Here is a 23,994-nt window from a genome sequence, read left to right on the forward strand (position 1 = left end):
TTCAAAAAACAAACAAACAAACAAACAAGCAAACAAACCTGGAGATGTCACAGGTCCTGTTTGTAGGGGTGAGGAGGAGGCACTTATTTATTTGTATTGTTTATATAACTGAAATGAACAAAATTGCCATATAAACATCTATGTTTACATCCACAGAAAATGCTACTCTCAGCCATAATCAGAGAAGCTCTCTTTACAATGAATGAAAATTAATCCATCCAGAGAAGAAGGCACAGTTAACAAGGGTAGTGAGGACCACTAAGTGCGTACAGCATGGATATTAAGGGCTAGTATTAATAGATCATGGGTACTAAAGACCAGGCAGTAGACACAGCATAAATACTCAGGACAGTGAGATGGTTCATGCCTCTATCATGGTATAGAAAAATAACAGGAGATTTCATCACATATTTCAGAATGATGCACAAGTCAGTTCTGGAGAATTATTTATCTGTTGCCTGTGAGCAACTGGAATGTCACAAAACAATTGGTCGATCTGGGAGAAGCTAATCTCTTTTCATGCTACCCCATCCTGGAATGCACAGTGGCCAAAGAATACACATCTTTGAAAATTCCTTCCAATCGAGATTAATTTCCTTTCCAGTGAGGGAAAAACCAGTTTACTCAAACAGGCTTCTTTAAAAATGGTTTTCAACTCTATAACAAAAAGTTGTTTAGTGAAGCTTAGGAAAAGTAGGACATGGCCACCTTGCAATATCTCCCATGGCTGTTCTCTGCTTTATCATTTCCATTTTTATACCAAAGCATCCTTTGGCCACAAACCAGATATTATACTTAGGACTGCGCCTTTTCCAATGGAAAAGGAGAAACTATTCCTTTAAATAATGCCACCCAAAGACCGATACTCTCTGTATTACTAATCTTATTTCTAGCAGACAGTTGTTTTGTTTTCTTGACATAACATTTTGCTTTATTTTGTTTTTATGATAACAGAATCTTGCCATGGTAGCTTGAAACTCACTCTGAAGCCTAAACTGGATGCAAAGTGGCAGTTCTCTTGAGAATCTAGATTTTTTTTTCAAAAAAATCATATGACAGTGAATTGAAATTCTGTCAATTATATTCACATTTTTTTATCATCAACCTTAGTTTTTTGTCCTCATGAGAACAAACTCACAGAATCACGCAGCTTATAAGTTGCAGAACCAAGATTTGAACTGAGAAATTCTACTGCTCATTCTGCAAGGTTCTAAGTCATGTTGGCCAGTTGTGTGCTGAGGGTTTAGCATAGAAGACAGGACAAAACACAGTGTCTCATCACCTACCAACTTCTAGTCTGAAAGTAGCTAGAATTCAACAAGTGAGCCAATAACTGTAGAATTCAAGATGACTAAATAATAGGAAGAAATATATAGAATGTTATGAAGAACACCTTAAATCAAGAAAATTCATGAGAGCTGGGGTGTTTCAGACTTAGGATGAATACAAACATGCTGCCTTCACCTCTGATGGGTTTAGCTGGTATGGAAAAAGGAAATAAGTGTCAGACAATGTATAAAGTATTATATGGCTCTAAAAGCCCTTTCAAGTTTTTAAAGATCAAATGGGCCATAAATAGCTATGAAAATAGAGAAATAAAAATTAATTAGCTTGATTTATGTCCATATATTGAATTTTTCTACCCTAAGGCTGAAAATAGACCCTCATTTGAGGACCCATTGAATATTTGTGAAACAATGACCTTCTATTATTCCTGAAGCATAATCTAAGTCAATGATTCAAGACACAGGAAAAACAACATTATATTCTCCATTTTCTGTGATCACTGGTGTAAAGACACAAATCAATAACCTTGACAAACCATTCAAATTGGGAATTAGAATAGAATGGCCACACTCACTGAGTACTTGCTGCATACTTCATACTTGCAGCGGGATGACATTTTTGCCTCATTAGCTCATTTGTCCTCACAAAATCTTTATTGTCACTGACACTTAACCGGTGGTGAAGCTTAAGGCAGGAGAGGATATAGAACATGTTCTAGTTACAAATACAGAAGCTTCTCTATGTAGAAATTTGGCATAGCACCCTAATTATATTGTATGTGTGTGTGTGTGTGTGTGTGTGTGTGTGTGTGTGTCTGTGGGCAAAACCACTGCTATTCTACCTCCTTAATTAGTTTTGATGCAAAGAAAGAAAGAAAGCCCAATAAAATTTAGAGGACAAAACAATATTATAATAAGGAAAGATATTAAGAGCCAGGGGAACAGGCAATTTTCTATGAGGTTCTGTCAGAAGTTACCGCCTAGAAGTCTCACCAATATGTGGACATAAGTGGCAAAAAGTGATCATTTTTCTATTTCCTTCAGTTTTACAGTGGTGCAGATGTGTGTCTCCTGCATTGGTAAAGTATTAGGGACTGGTTTCGCTCACTAGGTAGATGGCACAGGAAAATGAATTTGTCCTTCCTAATTCTGACCCAAGGATTTTTGTCTAATGTGTCCTCCAAAGTTCCCTGTCCAGAGTTAGGCTGCCCCCATTGACATTGTAACAGGAAGAGAGGATGGCAGCAAGACAGGACAACCATGAGTGGTCTTGACAACAACCAGAGAGTATTCTTTCCTCCAGAAGTTACTCATGTCTATCTCGTGATATAAAGGTCTCCTTAGTGAAAACAGTTAAGGGGATGCTTATCCACAGAAAGAGCAGAGAGGACCCTTTGCCTAAAGTCTTTGAATAGTACCTCTGGCATCAGAGTTTAACAGGGCCTCCCTAGTTGTTTCTGCTAGATGTTGTACATATTAATGTGATGATGATTTGTTACATAACACCGCCTTCCTATTTGGTACCAGCACTCATTCTAAACCCCAAACATGACTATGGTGTGTTAGTCTCTTAACTACAAAATAAACAGAAAAATGTTAGCTTGTCTTGAGTTTGTGTAGAATTTCTGTAGAAGATTTAACAGCCTTGTAGCTTGACAACATGTATCTAGGAAATAATTTATTACATTATACTATGAACACATTCTTGACTTAATTCTGCTATAGTTGAATAAAAATGTATTTGTTAATGTTACTATAACTCATGATATTACAAAAGAAAGTAAAATAGAAGAAAACCAGTCAGTATAATAAAGAAATGATAGAAAGATGTAAGAATGGAAATGTTTTTGTTAAATAAGTATTTGTGTATGAATCTTAATATGGGTGAAAATTTTTCCAGGAGGAGAAAAGACTTGGAAAGTCTAATCAAAGTTATGAGGGTCTGAAGCAGCTATATAAAAGTGTGTAAAAGATAACACACAGATTTTACATACACACACAAACACACTCATGTATATGAGATATTAAAAATTCTAAGGACAAAATTCAATACAGTGGTGTCTAGCCTCTACTTAAGTCACTGGTATTCTGATTTTGGTGTTCGTTATGATTACTGACTTATAAATAAAACACATTCTAACCAGATTTTTTACAAGTTTAGTTTAAACCCATGTTTTGTATTAATACTGCACAATAGAAATTAAAATATCAGACTGATATAATTGATCCTCTGAATGTTCAACAACCATACTTGAAGACCTATTCTAATGTTCTCAAAGGAATTAAAAGGAACAGTATTTCCTTCCTTGCCTTTCAAAGTCTGCTGAGTTCCTGGGGCTGTGGGGAATCTCTCAAAATGCCCTGTAGTCATGGTAAGTCACTTGTCCACTTGTTGGGGACGGTCATTGAGACTCTCCCAGGTGGACTCTAATAGTTTCCGGTCTAAAAAATACATTGGAAATGTTCTTGTGAGCATATCAAAAAATTCTAATGGACTCATTTTTAGACAGTTGTCTTAAGTACATTTCTTTTGGTACCCAGTGAGGCAAGAATAGGTCATCAGAGCTTTGAAAGTACTTGTGAGATGCCACGGTAAAGCTGGAATCCAAGCCTTCTAGAAGAGAAGTCAGTGTTATTCAGCACTGAGCCTTTTCTTCAGTCCTTGATTTAGACAATTTTAAAACAGCCCCCTGCTTTGACTTCTCCTGCTTTCTTACCTAGGTCTTGTAATGCTAATAGCTTTTGCCTTTACTTTTTTCTCACATCTCTAGCTGGGAATCTCTTATGGACTTCCTTTCCTCCACACCCTTAAGACTGATTATAAAAACGGAATCCACAATGCATTTTGCAGTCTTTTAGATAGGCCAACTAGAGGGGTACTCAATGTTGTATCAAATCAGTTATGACTCCCATTCACTAATGCCAGTGAAACTGTTCTCTTTAAAGGGGAAAATGAAATCAGAAGATTCAAACTGAAAAGACAACTCAGGCAGGGAATTCTAAATCAACAGTTCTGGAAATGTCCTTGCTTCTCTGGCCAGAAATACGAGAGAAAAAGCTCTGATTGTTTTATTTCCTAATAAACAAGGTCTATGGTATATACAGGACAAAGAGCATAAAATCTTCATACCAGTCCTTTCATAACATAATATGATTATTCATATGCTTGGACAGAGAAACTTTTTGTCATAAATAGCAAAGAATATGTGCGTCAAATGTCTTCATTTTTTAAAACATCTACTGCAATGTTTATTCCATCTGATGCTAAATGTCACTGTGCTATCTTCTTTATCTCATTTTGACACATTTCTTTCCTTTAAAATATAGCCTGCAAATATGTTCTAAAACTTTTCCCATGATGTGGGCAAAGAATATTCTGGCCTTTATTGTACATGCCTGCATTTCAATGGTCTTGAGATGTTTAACATATTATCCCATTCATTATTAACATAAGAATTATAACATCAGTCCAGTCATCTGTTGTTAAATAGTTCTTTAAAGCTGTAAATAACTCTTTAAAATTCTAGAAAATTTTCTCATATATCTCTTTTTTTTCATCAAAATGAGCTTTATACAACCTTAAAACAAGCTTCCTACCCAGCAATATCAAACATAAAATCATAGTTTGCTAACATAAAAAGGTCTATGCAGAATTTAAGAGTAATGTGTATTATCTGCATAATAGCTTATAACAAGCTCTACATCACATTATTAAGACAATCTTAATCATTTAAAGAATATAATATACATATATTTATATTTCAGCATAATACATATATGAAAATATACCTAAATAAATGAGGAATTATAAATCCATACCCTGAAGGTATATATTAATGAGGGAGATAAATTTTCACAAATACTCTCCTTTTGCCATTTTAATTTTAAAAGCACATATCGACTTTATAATTAGAAGAGTCACATATACTTTATATATTTGAGGGAAAATATGTTTTTTTCATGGTTGCAAATAAAGTAATTTTCAACCATAATATTTCTATGTTTCATAAGTAGTTGGTTTTGTGCTGACACCACAGGAAAGTATTTTCATGTGAGAAAACAATAGTACTACAATAATATCAGTGAAGTCAATCATTTTATTAATTAGTTGAACTCTTGGTATATGCTAAGCCCTCTGTAAATTAGCATATTTAACACTAGGCACACTCATTGAGAGGAACAGTAATATTATTATCCTTATCTTGCCCACAGGCTACAAGAGAGATTGGTCACATACTCTTGTATGCCAAGTCAAGCCACCTGAGTGCTGTGATCTTACAGCCATGCCCTAGTGAACTGAACAAGTAGAAAACCAAAGCTGACTATCAGAAGTGAATCCCACATACCTTCTTTTAGTTAAATTCGCTTTATTTTCCCAATAAAAATAGTCTGATTGTACTAAAGTGCTTAATAGTGATGAGATTAAAGTTATTTGCTCAGACCTGCAGCTATCCACACTTCTTGAAGGAGCCAATGATGCCCCAGCCCCCTGCATGTGTCCCTGTTATACCATGCTGTCTCCCGAAGTCTCTAGTGCAGTGCTGGGCCCTAGTGTTACAGTCTTGCATGAGATCATACTTTTGTTTCACTGTCTTTAAAAGAATCAATAGAAATAATAGTGCGTTTGATCTAGCAGTTTCAAAAGAACAATGTATTTTAAAATTTGTGTGTGTGTGTGTATTTGATATAGTGCATATGTGGAAGGTAAAGGAAAACTTGTAGGAGTCCTTCTTTCCTATTACCAATTGGGTCCTGGCTATTAAATTCAGGTTGCAGCCTTCGAAGCATCACTTTAACTCACTCTCTCTGACCTTTATGTGATGTGAGATTTTCCTCTGTATGCTGTGATTGCCATTGATTAATAAAGAAACTGCTTTGGGCCTATAGCAGAGATTTAGGGGAACAGAGCTAGGCAGGAGGGGAACTAAACAGAATGCTGGGAGAAAGGAGGCAGAGTCAGAGAGAAGCCATGTAGCCCCACCAGAGACAGATGCCAGAACTTTAGCTGGAAAGCCACAGTCAAGTGGCGATACACAGATTAATAGAAATGGGTTAAATTAATATGTAAGACTTAGCCAATAAGAAGCTAGAGCTAATGGGCCAAGCAGTGATTTAAATAATATAGTTTCTGTGTGATTATTTTGGTTCTGGGCAGCTTGAACCAACAAGCTGCCCGTCCTTCAACAGATTGGTGCACACGTGGCCAACTAAAATCTACATAAAACGTGAGAGGACTTGGAAAGGAATTCTAGAACTAGAAAACAAAGTTTAGCCACGTTTAGTTTCCGGAATGGACTTTGCTTGCTGGTGGCACACAGCGGCTTCTTTAAGAGAGGTTTTTTTGATTCAATGATAGCAGAAAAAAAGATGCACCACTTTGAAACGCAGGCTTTCTGAGCCGTTCTGGTCTTGATTAAGGTATTGTGTTTGTCCAGCTCATTTAGAAATAAAATGTATAGTTAAGAAATATAGGTTAATAGATAATCATCTATAATAGTCAAGCTTATAGTCATGTTAGATTTTCTAGATGTACAGAGACATATTTCAGATGGATAGGGATTCTTCAAACTTTTCAATGACTAAAGAATATGGCATTTAAAATGTTTAAGAATTAAGACTTTTCATGACAAAGAGACAGATATGATCCTGGCAGCACCATTATACTTCAAGAGAAAGATAGACATCAAAGAGGCTCCTTATGGAGTTGGTTAGCCATTTGGGCAAGAAACTGCTCTTGCCTGGACTGTTTGATGAAACTGGGCATGAAAGACCCACAGAGAAATGATGGTTGAACTTTCCTAAAGGTGAGATGATCCTTCTGAGTTCCTGCTTGTGAAAGAGTCTGCTGGATACTATGGGCCTGTAGGCTGAAGCTGGATGCTCCAATGATACAGAAAAACTCTGGATGATTGTCCAGGTGTAGGCCCGTATTTCTATATGGTATGGCAGCCAGGCTCTCAATCATAGTTCCCCAACTGAGATGGTCACATAGCCTTCCAAACAGGCTGTTGTTGTCCTAACCATGGGTCAGGATGTTGTTCTGCTCTTTTTTTTTGTAATTTGTTGAATGCCTGAATAGAGATGCTAATTCAGGCCTAAGTGACAGAGCGAGCATACAGAGCAGAAAGATAGGAAGACTTGACAAAATGGGGATAGAAAGGTGTGGTCAAAGGTGTAGAAGCAACTAAAGCCATTCATCTGGTTACCTAGGAAACAGAATGCTAATGAATTCCCCTCTCAGTTTACATTTTAGTATAAAGGCTGGAGAAAAAACGAGAGAAAATTGTCAGCATGTGAACTCAGGAATTTTTGAAGGATCACTGAGAATCTCCCTCCTGATAAAGGCATGTGAGTTGTGTCATTATTCCTGAGCCCCCACACCAGTCCAGAGAGATAGTTTATGTTGGGGCTGGGATTTAAACCCTGACAACCAGGCAACAAAATGTCTCTGAGTTTTGGAAGCTGCTAACAATGCACTTCTTGTTTGCTTCAGTAATATTATATCCTTCTGGAGTCTTTAATGGTGTGGAAGAATTAATGGTTATAGTTTTTCCTTAGTTAAGATAAAAGATAAAGTAGATATAAATATTGTAACTGCAATTCTTGCTTGATATCTGTTTTGTTATATATAATTTTACTATCTTAAAGTTAAAACCTTCCTTTTTATTTAAACAGAAAAGGGGAAGTGATGTAGGATTTCCTTCTGTATGCTGTGATTACCATTCGTTAATAAAGACACTGCTTTGGGCCTATAGCAGAAGTATATGGGAGCAGAACTAGGTGGGGAAAACTAAACGGAATGCTGGGAGAAAGGAGGCAGAGTCAGAGAGAAGCCATGTAGCCCCGCCAGAGACAGACACCAGAACTTTAGCTGGAAAGCCACAGTCATGTGGCGATACACAGATTAATAGAAATGGGTTAAATCAAAATGTAAGAGTTAGCCAATAATAAGCTAGAGCTAACGGGCCAAGCAGTGATTTAAATAATATAGTTCCTGTGATTATTTTGGTTCTGGGAAGCCGGAGTCAACAAGTGGCCACCTCCTACAACATTTATGTAGGGTAGTAATAGGCATTGTATGCTATTATACCTTTAGGTTATGTCTAGTTATAAAATAAGTATTTTTAATCATACCACACTTCATATCAGATATCTAATCTATATTAGGACTACTGTCCTGGTTTGTTAGGACAGTATTTTCCTTAGAACTGCATCATATTCAACAATTTAAAGTTTTGGAAAATGTAGGCTCATAGTTTGTGAAAAATTTCTCGGAACTATTTTTAAAGCATTTTATTATTTATTTACTTATTTACTTTGGTTTTTTTGAAACATGGTATTTTGTGTATCCTTGACTGTTTTGAAACTCACTTTGTAAGCCTGAACTCACAGAAATCCACCCTCCTCTGTCTCCCAAGTGCTGGAATTAACAGTGCTTTTACTGCCCATCTTAAAAGTAAAATAAGTAAACGTGAAGTATTTTGAGTTGATTTTCTACCTCACTTTTTGAAATTTAAGATTGCAACTGGATGCTGTAAAATGTAGCCAGCAAAATTATTTCTGCACTGAGATGTGTGGGTATGTCTGTATGTACAGACAGATGTGGTATGTGAGCATGGCTGTGGTGGTATAGAAGAGTGGATATATGCATGACTTCACACACACACACACACACACACACACACATTCAAAGTCATATTTCTGAAAGTTTCTATTCAATCTCTTTTTCTGAATCTTGGCAAATATCCTTTAGGTACACAATAATATAAATAAATGAACAAAACCTTCTTTCTTTTCTCAAAATAGAGAATTATTTCTGAAAGCAAGAGTTTGCACTCATGAATGTGATTCTTCTATTTTTTTTGAAAAGTAATCAATAAAGTAGCAACTGTCTCTGCCATGCCACTCCATAAAACAGTTGAAAATTAAATTTTGAGAGGCAGATGGTTTGCCAATGTTCAGACTTCGACTACAGCTTATTGCCGACAAAGATTACAGATACAGTAGAACTGAGTAAAGTCAAATGTTCCATATTGGGATTTTTGTGGATGTAGGAGAATAAATGGTATAACACCTCTATAACTTATCAGATTGAAGTGATCACGTTTCTTTGTTTACTAAAAAAACAAAAATAAACAAAAAAAAAACCAAAAAAACAGCTTAAGTAAAAAAGGAAGGGAGGAAGGAAGAAAGGGAGGGAGATAGGGAGAGAGAGAGAGAGAGAGAGAGAGAGAGAGAGAGAGAGAGAGAGAGAGAGAAAGAAAGGGATAGACTTGTTAGTCTTTTGGGGGCATAGTTCTAGCGAATCAGTGGAAGTGAAACCATGAAAACATGAGGTGGTGAGCCGTATTGTGTCTGTTGTCAGGAAGCAGAGCCTTCTTTCCTCCTTTTATCTTTAGCCCAGTTCTACACCCATAGGATGGAGACACTCACACTCACTTTTCTTCTCAGTTAAACCTGCCTGGAAACACCCTCACAGTCAAAGGCACAGTTTGTATCACAGGTGGTTCTCAGCCCTGCCAAGCTGACAATCATGATTTCCCATCACACATACCTTTTCTCCAGGCTTTAACACTTTTTAGAAGCAAACCATCTCAACTTCCATCTGCCAGCCAGTGGATTATTTTACATAGCTAGCCCTTGGCACCTTCTTTTTGAGGGAACTTTTGAAACTCCAGGAGGAGGAAAAGATGATCTAAATACAACTGTTATTGTGGGAAGACTGGTGGTAGAAGAGGCTTTTCAAAGAAAAACATTTTGAGATCAAACTTTACCAAAGCAGATTTTCCAGTCTTGCTCAAAGTAACCTGTAAAGTGAATTCTAATTGATCTTAATAATAAAAATCTGGAGTCAGATATTGGGGTAAATGTTGAAAGATCAGAGACAAAGGAGCAAGAAACAGTCACCTCTAACTTCTCGGTTCAAAAAGTGCCAAGCTGCTGTCTCTGGCCCCTGCCTTATCACTTTCTCTCTTCTCCCAGCCAAATCATTTCCTGTTTCCTCCTCCCAGGTGCTGGGATTAAAAGTGTGTGCCACCATTGCCTGGCTTCTGTGATTAACTAGTGGCTAATTCTACATTCTGACTCCAGACAAGCTTCATTTGTTAGAGTACAAACAAAATATCACCACATTTCTCCTTTTTTGTCTAAAATAAAAAGGAATATTATAACTAATATAATCAGAACTATATAAAATAAGTACTAATGGAGCATTCACTGCTCATGCATAGTTACCGTTATTACTGATACTGAACCATCTCAAAGCAGAGCTTCTCAAAACAGTGTTTTGTCATTGTTTCCTTAGTCCTGAGCATCAGCGGATTTTCACTGGTAAATCCTGCTGTGGAGTCTTTCTCTGTTTATGGAAATAGCCAACAGGACTGGCATGATCTGCAGGCCCAATTAAGATGTGCCCTCTCTTCAGGCAGAGTTCTGTGTTCACTCCTTCTCTCCACACGTGTACATGTCCCACAGACCTTGCCTCAGAGTTTAAACTTCTTGTTGATTGGTGATCTTAGGGTATCAACACTTTCATTATTTTTCATTTTTATTGGAAAAAAATATGCTTTTATAAAATATATTCTGATCACAGTTTCCCCCTCTCATCTCCTCCCAGATACTTTCCTCTTCCTCACTCATCCGACTGTATATCTCTTTCTCTCTTTAGGAAAAATCCAAGCAAATAAACAAACAAATATACAAACAAATCAGAAAAGAACAAAAGGAACACACTCAGAGAAAAACCAAAACAGGAAATAAGGCTAAAGAAGTACTTGAACACACAGAAAACCAATAAATACATAATATGGGAAATGATGATATATTAGCAAAAGAACAATGAGGTAAATAGTGCCCAGACAAATCACTATGAGACAAAAAAAAATCTCCAAATACACCACTAAACTTGTTTACAGTTGGTCACCTATTGCTGGGAGTGGGTGCTCTGTTATCTATTGTTTGTGAGACTCTATTGGAGAAAACTAACTTCAAGTAGTCACTTGAAGAAAGCTTATTGGCTAGAGATGAGACATCATGCCGTATTCCCCACTAACTTCTGAGACCTCCTCTGGGCTGGATTTGTGCAGGCCCTGTGCATGCTGCGCCACCTCTCTGAGTCCATCTATGTATCGGTCTTGACGTTGTCTAGAAGGCCATGCTTCCTCAGTGTTTTCCATCCCCACTGGCTTCTATAATCCTCTGCTTCCTCTTCTGTGCAGTTCTCTAAGCTGTGGGGGAGAGATTTTCATATAGTGTTTAATTTGTACATGTAAAACTAATGCAAACTGGTGGCCCACTTAATAGGTATACCCAAAATTGGCTCAGGATCACTTTGGCTATATTCTATTGGTCAGAACATGAACAGACACATGGATGTTATCCCCTGATAAAGACATGGCAAGTTCACAGTGTAGATAAGGGTTAATGTGGAAGGGAATTTTGTGTGTGCATATTTTGGAAGATATAGTAGATTATATTTGATATCTTAGGCATGGAAAGCATGAGGACAGTTATGTATTTATATTCCTTATTATATTTCTAAATCCTCAACACCATAAGAAATAGGATAGCTTTTTAATCTTTGCCCCTTTTCCATTTCTTTTCCACAATTGTATTTTAGTTCTATAAAATCTTAGTTTCTCAGTTAAAATCCCATCCTTGAATGTAGGTGATGTCTATCCATGTCTTCATCATCCTTGCCAATTAATATTTTATTGATATGAGGGAAGAGAAGTATCCCAGGAATGAATCCTCCAAATGATAGTACCCATCCTTGGTAATGTGGACCATATCAATGCTAAAAATCAACATTTCTTTTTTATTTGTTTATATCTCTGACACTGCTTAGCAATTGCGAATTCAGAGTTGGACTCAAGTCTTGCCCCTTGTATAGGGCAACTATGTATATGTATGCTAAAGTTAAAAGTTAAATTTGTTTTATATCAGTGTATGACCATAATTTGAAACTGACCTATTGCATATGTAAATAAAGTGAGGCTATTAAGTTGGCCCTTATTATGATTGGTATCATTTTTAAAAGGTAGACTTATTACAGAGCTAAACATGGATATATAAAGAGTAAAAGGAGATGCAAGGTGACGACGGCCATCTATAAATCAAAGAACAACTCAAACCTGTCTGTCTGTTAAGACCTTAAAAGAAGCCAAATTACATGATTTCAGTGAGGGCATCTAGTCTCCAGAAGTGCAAGTCAATACCCTTATGTGGCTTAAGCCATTGGTTTTAAAAATCGGCATCTAGTTATGGCAACCCTGTAATGATACTATAATCTCCATTCTCATACAGCATATGGGCCAGACACTAACCAATTAATTCTAGATAATATGTGTACTGTATTAGCTATATTTCTATTGCTGTGATAAAATACCATTACTAAAGGCAACTTAAGGAAGAAAGAGTTTATGGCTTATGATTACAGAGAAATGAGAATCTATGGCAGAATAGAGGCATGGCAGCCTGCAGTAGGCATGGCAGGAAACTAAGAGTCCAAGACTCAATTGCAGGTAGGAAGCAGAGAGATAACACTTAAAGTAAGGAGAGGCCATAGACTCCCAAAGCCCAATCCCAGTTAAATATTTCCTCCAACAAGGCTACTCTTCCTTAACCTCTTCAAGAAGTACTTCCAGCTATAGAGCAAATGGTCAAATGCTTCAACTGAGGGATTACTCTCACTGAAAACACCGCACCTACAATAAACTTACAGTTAGGCTAGGTAACTTGAAGGGCAAGAATGAAATACATGAGAGAAGGGCCAGAGGATTCTGTCCTCATCAGCAAGTGGAGGGCTCAGAAAAAAAACTTTCATAAAGAAATAGCACTTGAGATGAGAAACGGAAGATGCAAAGGGGGATCTTGCAATAAAAATGCAGACACACATATTAAGGTGTGGTGGGGAGGGGAACATATTGGCAAACCAGAAGTGTTTGCCCAGAGATAAAGCCTGATGGAATTAAGAAGTTCGTGGAATGGCAGTGTGCATGTCGCCCAGAGAATAAGAGGGAAGCTGGTATAAAATGAAGCTAATAAAGCAGGCAGGAGGCTGCATGCCCTGCAGGCATTGTTACAGACGATTTTTAGCATCATAGATCAACGAAAACCCCTTAAAGGATTTTAAGTTGGATATAGAAAGAACATATTTGAATTTAAAAGTCTCACTCCCACTCTCCTGGAAAGACTGGTGATGGGAGAGAAGATGCGATCAGGGATATCAGGCAGGATGCTCATGTGGGGAGGGGCACCTAAAGAACTGGAGAGAGCATGTGCAAATGAGCATCTTCAGACACAGAGAGGAGACCCGGGAGACTTCCTGATGTCAGAGGCCAGAGATGACCATGGCCGCTGATTTACCACATTCATTGAGAAACTAAGGCCTATTTGGGTCTCCCAGTGTTACTGTTTTATGAGCACTGAAAGATTTAAGTTTAGAATGCAGAAGGGTAAGCTGATACACAGTGAGCCCAAAGAGTGAGCTCTGCTTTAGAAACCCAAAGTCAAACCTTATTAACAAATTCTTATTGAATGGAGGTTTGTGTGTGCTTGAGATGGGCTAGGAAGCAAATAATAATGATAATGATAATGATAATAATAATAATAATAATAATAATAATAATAATAATAATAATTACAGACTCATTTGGAGTTTCTTTGCTTATTTTGTGATTACTCCATAAAGGAAAGAGTAGGATTTGTAACAAATCACCTTGTCAGGTCACTGAAGATTGAGGCTTTTGAAACCAACCATATGTCTGATTTCAACCTGCATATTAACCTAGGACAATTGAGAGTCTTGTGTATTTTTATAATAAACAAAACTAAGTAATTTCAGTTTGGTTTTTGCACTGACAGAGGTGAGGCAAGTGAAGTTTTTCCATAAGCATTGTAGATAAAAATAAGGTGAGAATCAATTTTGCTATTTAAAATCTTACAAAAAAAAAAAAAAAGGTCCCACCGGACAAAGGCCTTATCTGATTGTGTTCGTGATTGGATTTTTTGTGTGTACTCACTGACATTTGGTGCAGGTTCTATCTTTGCATCCTTTCATTTCTGGCAGCGTCACTGGGTTTGTTTGTGTTTATCGTCCCTGTTAGGACAGAAACACACATACACACACGTGCTGCTTCCTTCTCAGAGGGAGACAATGAGAGTTGTGCTATTCCATCAGCCGTTAAAAAGGTCAGACTATGTGTTTGCCATTGTGGAGAAAACAAAACAAACAAAGAAACAAGCAAGAAAACAAACTAAAAATATGAAAGCCTGATGTGGAACAGTTGACCCCAGGCACGGCATGGCTACTGTCCCTTGGGACTCGCAGTAGCTATGACTTAACTCTGGGAGACTCACAAAAGTTTGGACCATTAAAAATCTCCCAGAGAGGAAGGAGAGTTTTCAATACAGTGTGCAAGAGTCATTCAGGAGACCCTGTCCCTCCCAGATGGTATGCAAGCTGTTAGCAATTTCTGATGGGGTAATATATTTCCCCCAGGGGTATGACTGGCTGCCTGTAAGTTGCCCATTCTCCTGTGTGTATCCGTATCTCTGTAAACGAGCCCAATTAAACTTGTTATTTCACCAAGCCAAGCTTGGGCAGAACTATTTCTTAATTTTGTCCTTAGTGGTCAACTTGGGACTAGTAGAGACTTGTTCATATCTCCCTAAGAAAAGTTAACACAACACTTGACTTCTGAACACAGACACAAGAGAACCCAAGACAAGTTTTGGAAGAATGCTTGTGTTATCACTGCTGTAAACGAAGAGACATATATCTGTTGCTAAGTTATCTGTAGGCAGGGTATCCACAGGGACACCTTGATATGATCATATGTCCCCCATGTGTTATGGAGTGCCATGCATTCTTTCTGTAGAAGCAGAAGCATTTTTCTTCCCAGGTGTGAAAAGCAAGTTACATCTGAAAGTAGAGTTCATAGAAGGCATACGTGATTAAGGTATGAAAAAGACTACACTAAGGGTAGGAAGTTAGTCCCTCAGAATCACCTCTGCTCATTCCTCTCTTGCAGGAAAGTTTGCTGGGTATACAAGTTGTGCCTTCACAAACATCAGGCATGGTTGGTAGAGAAATGATGACTCCAGCCACAGCCCCAGTGCAGTCAGAACCAGGACAATTAGAACCAAGGAGATAACTCAAGTGGTAATTGAGGCAGACAAGGCAGGAGAAAACACTGCATTACTCGCTATTGGTCATTGTGTGTGGCTCAGTACGATAGGAGACACCCCTGCCTAGTCACTTACAGCCCTGCCTGTCCTGTCTCTCAGGTAGAAAAAGCATGATAGCCATATTATTCAGAATTCTCTATACAAACTAAACTCATATATTGAATATATATTCATATAAGTAGATACATATACACAGACAAACAAATATGGTGGATTTATTACTTTGATTGCACACTGGAGATACAGAGAACCTGTGAGCAGCTTACCTGGGTATCTCAACAGTCCCCATCTGGCACTGAAGGCTTGGATATCATGGCTAACCACTAGCTTTCTGTTCCAGCTGGAAGGACAAAGAAACAGTGTCCTGATTTCAGCAAAGGCTGACAATGCTGGTGCTGGTGGCAGGAACAAAGTCTATGTACTTTCCAGTAGAGGCAACAACAAGCAATCAGAAACATTTTCCTTGGCACTCCTTCTGAGTGAGTCACCAAAAGAAAGTGCTGCCCATGTCCAGGTTGAGTCTCTACACTTCTCTTAACCATATGACAGCACGCTAGGATGACTGACAGCTCATTGACAGCGATTGAACTTCAGAGAGCTAAATAGTTAGTGCTTCCCGGGGATGCCTGTGCATATAACGTGAGCTTTTAAGGGAAAAGGTGATGGAACTGAGGGAATCTTGCCCTATTGCATATCACTAACAGTTTCCTTTTCTCATCCCCTTAGCTGACACAGCATTTGGCATTTGCTTGCAATGGTTGAGCCATGGGCCTTTAGGGATCCTGCCCAACCTTTGTGAAAAGGATCACTGTTCAACTGGAATAACCCTGACTTCTAAGCATTTACAGGTTTAGAAAAGCATCTGGAAGATATGCAGGTGCATGGAAGGGGGTGAGAATGGAAAGTAACTTCACAGAGGTTGCAAGGTCCAGCAAGTTTCAGTGTTGCGTAAAGTGTACCCGTTAACATAAATGAGAACCTGCCTAACATCACTTGCTTATAAATGACAAAAATGATGGAGAAAGTGTTTGGATGAAGGAATTATCCTGAACAGGTGGAGAAAGACTGCCAGCTGTCATAAGGCCATTAAACAAAAAATAATACAGAGTCTGTGGGTAGGCTGCCTCCCTAAAAATTGTTATCTCAGGGAGCTCTGGAGACTCCCCATACAGTACGTGTCATTGCATTGGCATACTGATTGTGTTTTCTTCAAATAGATACCCCGAGATGAGGTTGTTGGGCCATATGGTGGTTCTATTTTAAGCGACTGTGATAAAGCTAGTTATGGTTACATTCTCACTGACAGAATGCAGGTCTCCCCTTTAGTTTCCCCTTCCTCAAATCTTGTTAACTCTCACTTTTTTCAATAATAGCTATCCGAACATGAAATGGTAAGTCAGATTTTAATTTGATATATACAAAATTTTTAATTAAGTTTGACTTTTAACTATATGGGGGGAGCATTCTCATTTTTATGTCTTTTCATATTAAAAAATCCCCTCTGTGAATGTATGTGGTTTTTACATAGACATAACAAATGATTAAAATTACAGGTTTTTTTTTTCAGCAGAAAAGGTTTTCCAGTATAGATTGATACTTGAAAATGAGTACCAATCAAAGCGAATATCCAGAACACATTCAGAACAATCCAGGTTATTTTAAACAGATAAATACCAAAAGGAACTAATGTGTTTAAGATTGAAAAGTTGGTGGACTCATATCAGATCCATATTTATTATTATATATTAGTGGAAGCAAGAGGTAGGGTTTTTTCTACAAACAAATACTAAATATGATGATAACATTTTCAAACCATATCTGTGTATGGTGGTGTATGCACACTGTTCTTTTGGATGTCATTTAACATCATGGACACTGAGCTTTATGGCATCGAGATTTATTGAATCCTGCAAAAATACGTTGCTAAGGAGATGGTGACAAAATCCTCTATGCTGCTCCCAGTGTCTTCTGAGATTCTTGATGGGATCAAGGGAGGGTCATGTGCACTGCGACAGGGCACTTGAGAGGAACATGACATGGGCAGGAAGCAAAGCCACCACAGCTTTCTCATATGGAGGGGAACATTGACAGCAAAATCTTAACAACATTTTTCATCATCTTGCAGTCTTGAAATTTCTGATTTTGTTTTTTATTACCATTATTTGGAGCATAGTCTCACCAAGCTCAGGCTGGCCTTTAAACTCTTCCTCTTCCTATTCTGTCTCCCAAGTGTTTATTCCCATTTCCACTAATATGAAAATGGCATCAACTGAGGGACAGCATCTGCAGGTCATTGCTGTGATGGAGATAATTTATATAATTCAATGCCATTTGAATTACATATGTAAGTATATATAACTTAAATTAAAAACATCATTTATTTTTGTTGTTCTTTTGTTTGTTTGTTTTTTCGAGACAGGGTTTCTCTGAAGCTTTGGGGCCAGTCCTGGAACTCACTCTGTAGACCAGGCTGACTTTGAACTCACATAGACTGCCTGCTTCTGCCTCCCCAGTGCTGGGATTAGAGGTGTGTGCCACCACCACTATTTTAATTGTTCTTTAAAATCAGTGATTTATTCCCACTAGAGGAATGAAAACTCAAATTGTGAAAAGTTTAAACAACTCCTAATTCACCACCATCTTTCTTTGCCTGACCTCATTTGGATGTCTTGTGCTCAGTTACCATGTTTTTTGGGGGGAAACAATACAGTTCTAACACAACTGGTTCCCCTACCAGCTCCAGTGTGTTCAGGGTCGTTTGAAAACACACCATGCCTCTGGGCTGATTTCTTCATTGTCACTATCAGAGATTTTAATGGCAACAGCTTAAAGCCAATCAGAGTATCAGATTCTGAGACGATCTGTGTTAACTAAAGTGCTCACATGGCCTCAAAATGACTCAGAATCCCCAACATCTGTCTCTAGTTTCCTTGGTGGAGCTGTCACTCCACAGCTAAATGGATTTTCACCATCTAGCCTCTGAACTTTTGCAATCAAGTTATTTTATACAATTGGTGAAATAGTGGTCCTCAAGTCACCATTTTAGATGATTTGAAGTTCTTCTTTATTTCATCTGTGTAGGTTTATTTTTAGTCTCCTCCGAGCTGGGTTGAGTACATTTTTGCTATTCTTGACAAGCTCACTGGACTGAAAGACCTCTAGCCAGAGTGGGAATAAACATGTGGAAATGTCTAAATTGCTTAGAAGTATTTACTTTCAGACAGAAATGTGCCTTCTCCACAGTGTTTCTGGATCCTCGTGGCCATTTAAGGGCCCATTGCAAAGGAAGACTGTAGTATCTTCAAATGTGAAAGGTCGCCCTCATCGACAGTGTAGCCTGTCAGAGGAAGTCACATTTGACTTTAGACTGGTGGGGGCTGAGTCAAAGCAATGAAGAGTTTTGGTTATGTGTGGAAAGTTCATTTTACTTATTTGGATAATGTATTAAACACACCCAAAGAGTATATAACAATCTGTGTCTGAATGTATCAATATCATCACCAAAAGAATATTTAAGGCATGATAATCACTTTATAGAAAATAAGTGTTAATATTCATTAAACACTTACTGTGTACCAGAACAGTGTGCTACAATTGCACACACACACATATACATGTGCATAAACACATATAATTCATATATGTCATACTCACAATAGCACGGTCAGTTTCCATTTTACAGGTAAGAGAGACTTCAGGAGAATAATGAACTCATTCAGAGACAGTGGATAATTGTTGGAGGCCACAAGACTTTACAGTAAATGTACAGTTGACAGATTCATAAAGGCAGACCCACAAGTGTACAGCTTACGGAGCATCTGTTTTGCAGAGCTGCGGAAACACTTGTCTTTTGGAAAAGTCATTGTTATATCTATAAGAGCCTTGTGAAGTCATGATTCTTCCCTTCAAAATGGGATTTATTCTCAGAGCACCTCAGCAGTGTAACCTCTGCATGGGCAATGGAATGACCTTTCAGGTCTTAGAGCGATAATATTGACTTTTTATTCTATTAGTCAAATTTACATAGAGTCAGTCTCACAAAATTAACAGACCACATAGAAATGTCTATAGAAGACAGGCACTGAGTAGGAAGGATAGCATGCCTCACCTTTGCTAACAAACAAATCTGAGCATTCCCAAAGCTGGTTACCACAAAAGAGATAGATGAGAATAATGGGCAAATCCAGATTCAGGGATGTTTAGCAACTTTATCTAATACTTTGAGATGTCAGGTATTTCCCCCTGAATGCTGGTTCTTTCCTGGATTGTGTCACCTGTTTCAGAGTACAGCTTTGTCAGGTTCTACCTGATCATTTTGTGGTTTTGATATGCATATTATTATTGTCCTTGCTTGTAGAATTTTCCAACTATTTCTGTAAAATCTAGAAGCCTCGTTAAGATCACCCTTTCCTCCTCCTCCTTCTCCTTCTCCTCCTCTTTCTCCTTCTCCTTCTTCTTCTCCTCCTCCTTCTTTTTCTCCTCACTACTCACTACTTCTCCTTCTACTTCTTCCCCTTACTTCCCTTCTTCTCTCTTCTCCGTATTCCTCCACTTCTTTTCTGCATCTTTCACTTTCCATTTTTTCCCTTGCCTGAAAAATTAAGAAGATGCAGAGGTAATGTTTTCGAGTTCATGTTTTTACCCTTAGATCCTCTCTTGTCATAAACATTCAATTCTAATTCCCCAAGGAGGTACTGAGGCTGGTACTTAAGACCCCTAATAGATAATAAGGTCAAAGCCAATATGGTAAACACAAGGCTACTTACTCCATAAATGTGCTTCTCATCTATGTATTAAATAACATATCTTATGATACCATGCCAAACATGAGATTGTGTCAATTTGTGGCCTAATATCTACCTCAGATTTTTCTGAGGTAAATACTAAAGTACAACACCTAGGTTCTTTCACTGACTTCCCATGTGGTCTCTGTGAGTAGGATCCTGGTATCTAGATTTATTCCTGGGATGACTGGTTGGATTACACATCTTTGAGAGTCAGTATCACTAATAGACAAACTGATGTTACTGAAGTAGAAAGGACTAGCATGAGAAGTATGGTATGCTAGGCTGTGATCCCACTTGGTTGGCAAAGTCTACAAACCACTTCACTTTTCTAGTACTGCATTATCCTATCTGAAATGTGATAATATTAGAACAAGTGGTTGCTCTGCCTTCTTACAAATGGTGTAAATTCAACCTCATAATATGTGTCATAACACTCTTATGATAAGTGATGCAATACACTTTTCAAAAGAGCTAGGACAAGGCGCAGAGGTACTTTCTTGTGACCAGTGCTTATTTTCATGGCCAGCAAGAAATATTCATGTATAAGAATTCTGAAATTGACAGCAAGCACTCACTAATCCATTTAAGTTAAGAGGCAATCATTTCTAGTCTCCAATAGCATCCTTACAAATTCTGCCGTGTGAATTCACTTGTAACCCACGCAACTTTACTGATCTTTACAAGAAAAGCAAATATGTCCTTTGTGGCTCTTTTGTACTTGAAATTAACCAGCCTGTTGGAAGAATCTGTCACCTACCTATGCAGATGCAGTGTGTTTAGCAGCACACCATGGGATACAGGGGTTAGTTCATTTCATTAGCATATTTGGGGAGCCTGAAAGTCATAGTTTTCATTTTAATATACTGTGGCTTGTCCAGTACATTCCGCAGCAATATGTTTGTTCAATGAGTAGATGTTACTTAGGCCACAAAATAAACAGCTACTGAATATTCATGTATACTGAATGTAATCAGGGAAAGATACAGGAATAGAAACCCAGAATGCACACTCCTACTTCCCATCTGTAACCATTAAGAGAAGAGGACCATGATAACACCAGTGAAGCAGTCATTCATGGAGCAACATAGATTAGATGAACTGCATGTTATGTTCAAGACACTAAAATAAGCAAAAGAGGCTTAGGTATTTCTTTTGGTTAGGGGAATAAATGGCCTGAAAATAGGCACTGGCGGTAGGTCGTATACATTCAATAAGTATAGACACAATGACAGATACTCACGTAGTGACAAAAATAATTTCCCTGAAAGTTTGTTTTATAATAAGAACAGCAAAGAATGGATGAATATAAAATGGATAGTCTGAGAAATTATGATAAATTTTCTGCAGTGGGTTGTAACACTGAAGTGAATAAGAAGTCTAGTGGAATACAATCGATTTAAATAAGGAATTCAGAGAAGTCTTCCTGAGGACATAAAGTAGAGTCTAGAGAGAGAAATAGGAATAAATCAAATAAGTGTCAGTGAGGAAGGTGTTAGAGGTAGAAGTCAGTCTAAAAACAATGTCTTTAAGACAGTGAGTTAGCATTCAGAGCTGAAAAAAGAGAAGGCAGGCCAGAATAGGAAGAGCAAAGAGAGAGCATTTCAAGGAAGTTGAGACTTCTTGACTTGCATTATGAAAGGCTTTTAAAGTATAATGTCTTTAACTTTGGTTTGCAGTGAGGTGAAATATCAACCAGAGATTTGTAAGAAGAAGATTGCTAAGATCTGACTTGGATTTCAAAAGTTGAGTTGAAATAAGAGTATAGATGTGATCCAGCTTGACTACACCAGGTTCTGAGTCTGAAGTACAGAATGTCTTCAACAACAGGGACTTCACTTTCAATTTCTTAGAAGCAACCAAGGACAGCAATAGCTTATACTGTTTGGGGAGTATCCTAAACAACACTGACCGACAACACAGAAGGGAGTGTGTATGTTGGGATTTTCATTAGTCTATAGTTCCCAGGGAAGGCATTGTCAACCTTGATGGGAGAATTAAATGGATTTATACATGTGATACACAATTTTAAATAAATAGATAATAGTAGAATTCCTTATGACTCTTTCAGACCTTACGGATATTTTACCCTGTTCCCCCATTTTCCTGTATTTATTTCCCTTCCTCCTCCTTAATTAATGTGTTTCCATTTTTCCCATTTCACTCTTCAAATCATTTTAGATCTCCATTTCTCACTCTATTCTTGCCTGTTTCAGTACATGGACTGGCCCTTTAAACTTCCCAGGTGGCTGCAGCTGATGCTACACATTCACTTCTGAAGATGGGAGTTAACAACCACAAATGAGAGATACCATTTGCAGACTAGCTTTCATGGTACCAGAAGGTGCCCTACAAGCTTCTACAGGAGGAAAGGAACCAACAGTTGTACCCAGCTATGACACCAATGGACCACAACAATGACAACCATGACATGATTTTTCTAAGGGTGCCATAGTGGCACAAGTATCCTAGTGGTAAAAAGAGCCCTCTAATTAAGTTGAGAGCCTTTAAATATGCCTAGAACCAGAAACCTAATCAACTACATAAGGCTGGTGAAGGCAATGGTTTAGAAAAGAACAAACTTGACTAAAACAGCATAATCCCTAACATGTTCTAGTTATCCTTATAGCAACAGCAAAGGGCAGGTGTCACCCCTCAATCAAAAAAAATGTCTCCTTGCAACAGCTGGGAATTATAGAAAACCACAACTAATCAAAATGCAGAAAACAAACGCTCATGTGTAGCAAAGTTCCAACTGTTAACATGGACAATGCAATTCCTGCACCTCAGACTCATGGATCAAAGAAAAAGAGGGGATTAAAAGATTGTTAGAGTCTATACAGAACAGGGACTTTGTTGTGAGTTTGTCTCTTAGGAATGCCAGAAGCCACACCTGTAAAGTTTAACCAACACGACTGCCTAAATAAGACCTGAACAATCCCTAAAGATAAATAAAGAACAACAGGAAACTAAGAAATACTTTCAGTAGGAAAAACAGTCTTTTCAAAGGAAGAGCATATCAATTGGCTATCCATTACCAAGAAGTCAGCCCTAAAAATCTCTCTCTCATATATATCTTATTCATACTAAGTAAAAAGTTTTATTTATATATTTGTGAATATAAATTAACTCTTTTAAAGCTATCTATATATTTTTTTAATACAATATTTTCTCATTCCACAAAGTCATCCCTGCTCTTACTTCCTCCTCCCACCCTGCCCACCATTCACTTTCCAGAAAGGGCAAGGCCCCCCATGTGGTGTCAATAAAGCCTCACATATCAATTCAAGGGAGCACCAAGCTTTTCCCCTCCACCCACCCGCATATTTAGGCTGAGTAAGGTATCACTCCAAAGAGAATGTGCTCTAAGACATCAGATCAAGCACTAAAGATAAATCCTGGTACCACTGCCAGTGATTCCACAGACTGCCAAAGTCTTGTAACTGTCCCCCATATTCAGTGAACCTAGATTGGTTCTATGGAAGTTTCTCCATTCTTAGTCCAGAGTAAGTGAGCTCTCGCAAGCTCAGGTAGACCTGTTCTGTGGGTATCACCATGATGGTTTTGTTCCCACTGCTCATGTTATCGTTCCTCCCTCTCCTGGGCTAGCCACCAGAAATTCAGTCCAGTGCTCTGCTGTGGATTTCTACATCCGCTTACATCAGTTGCTGGATGAAGGTTCTATGATGACAATTAAAGTAGTCATCATCTGATTACAGCGGAAAGCCAGTTTA

Source organism: Myodes glareolus, chromosome 13, assembly GCF_982192425.1.
Source record: "Myodes glareolus chromosome 13, mMyoGla1.1, whole genome shotgun sequence".
Taxonomy (NCBI): domain Eukaryota; kingdom Metazoa; phylum Chordata; class Mammalia; order Rodentia; family Cricetidae; genus Myodes; species Myodes glareolus.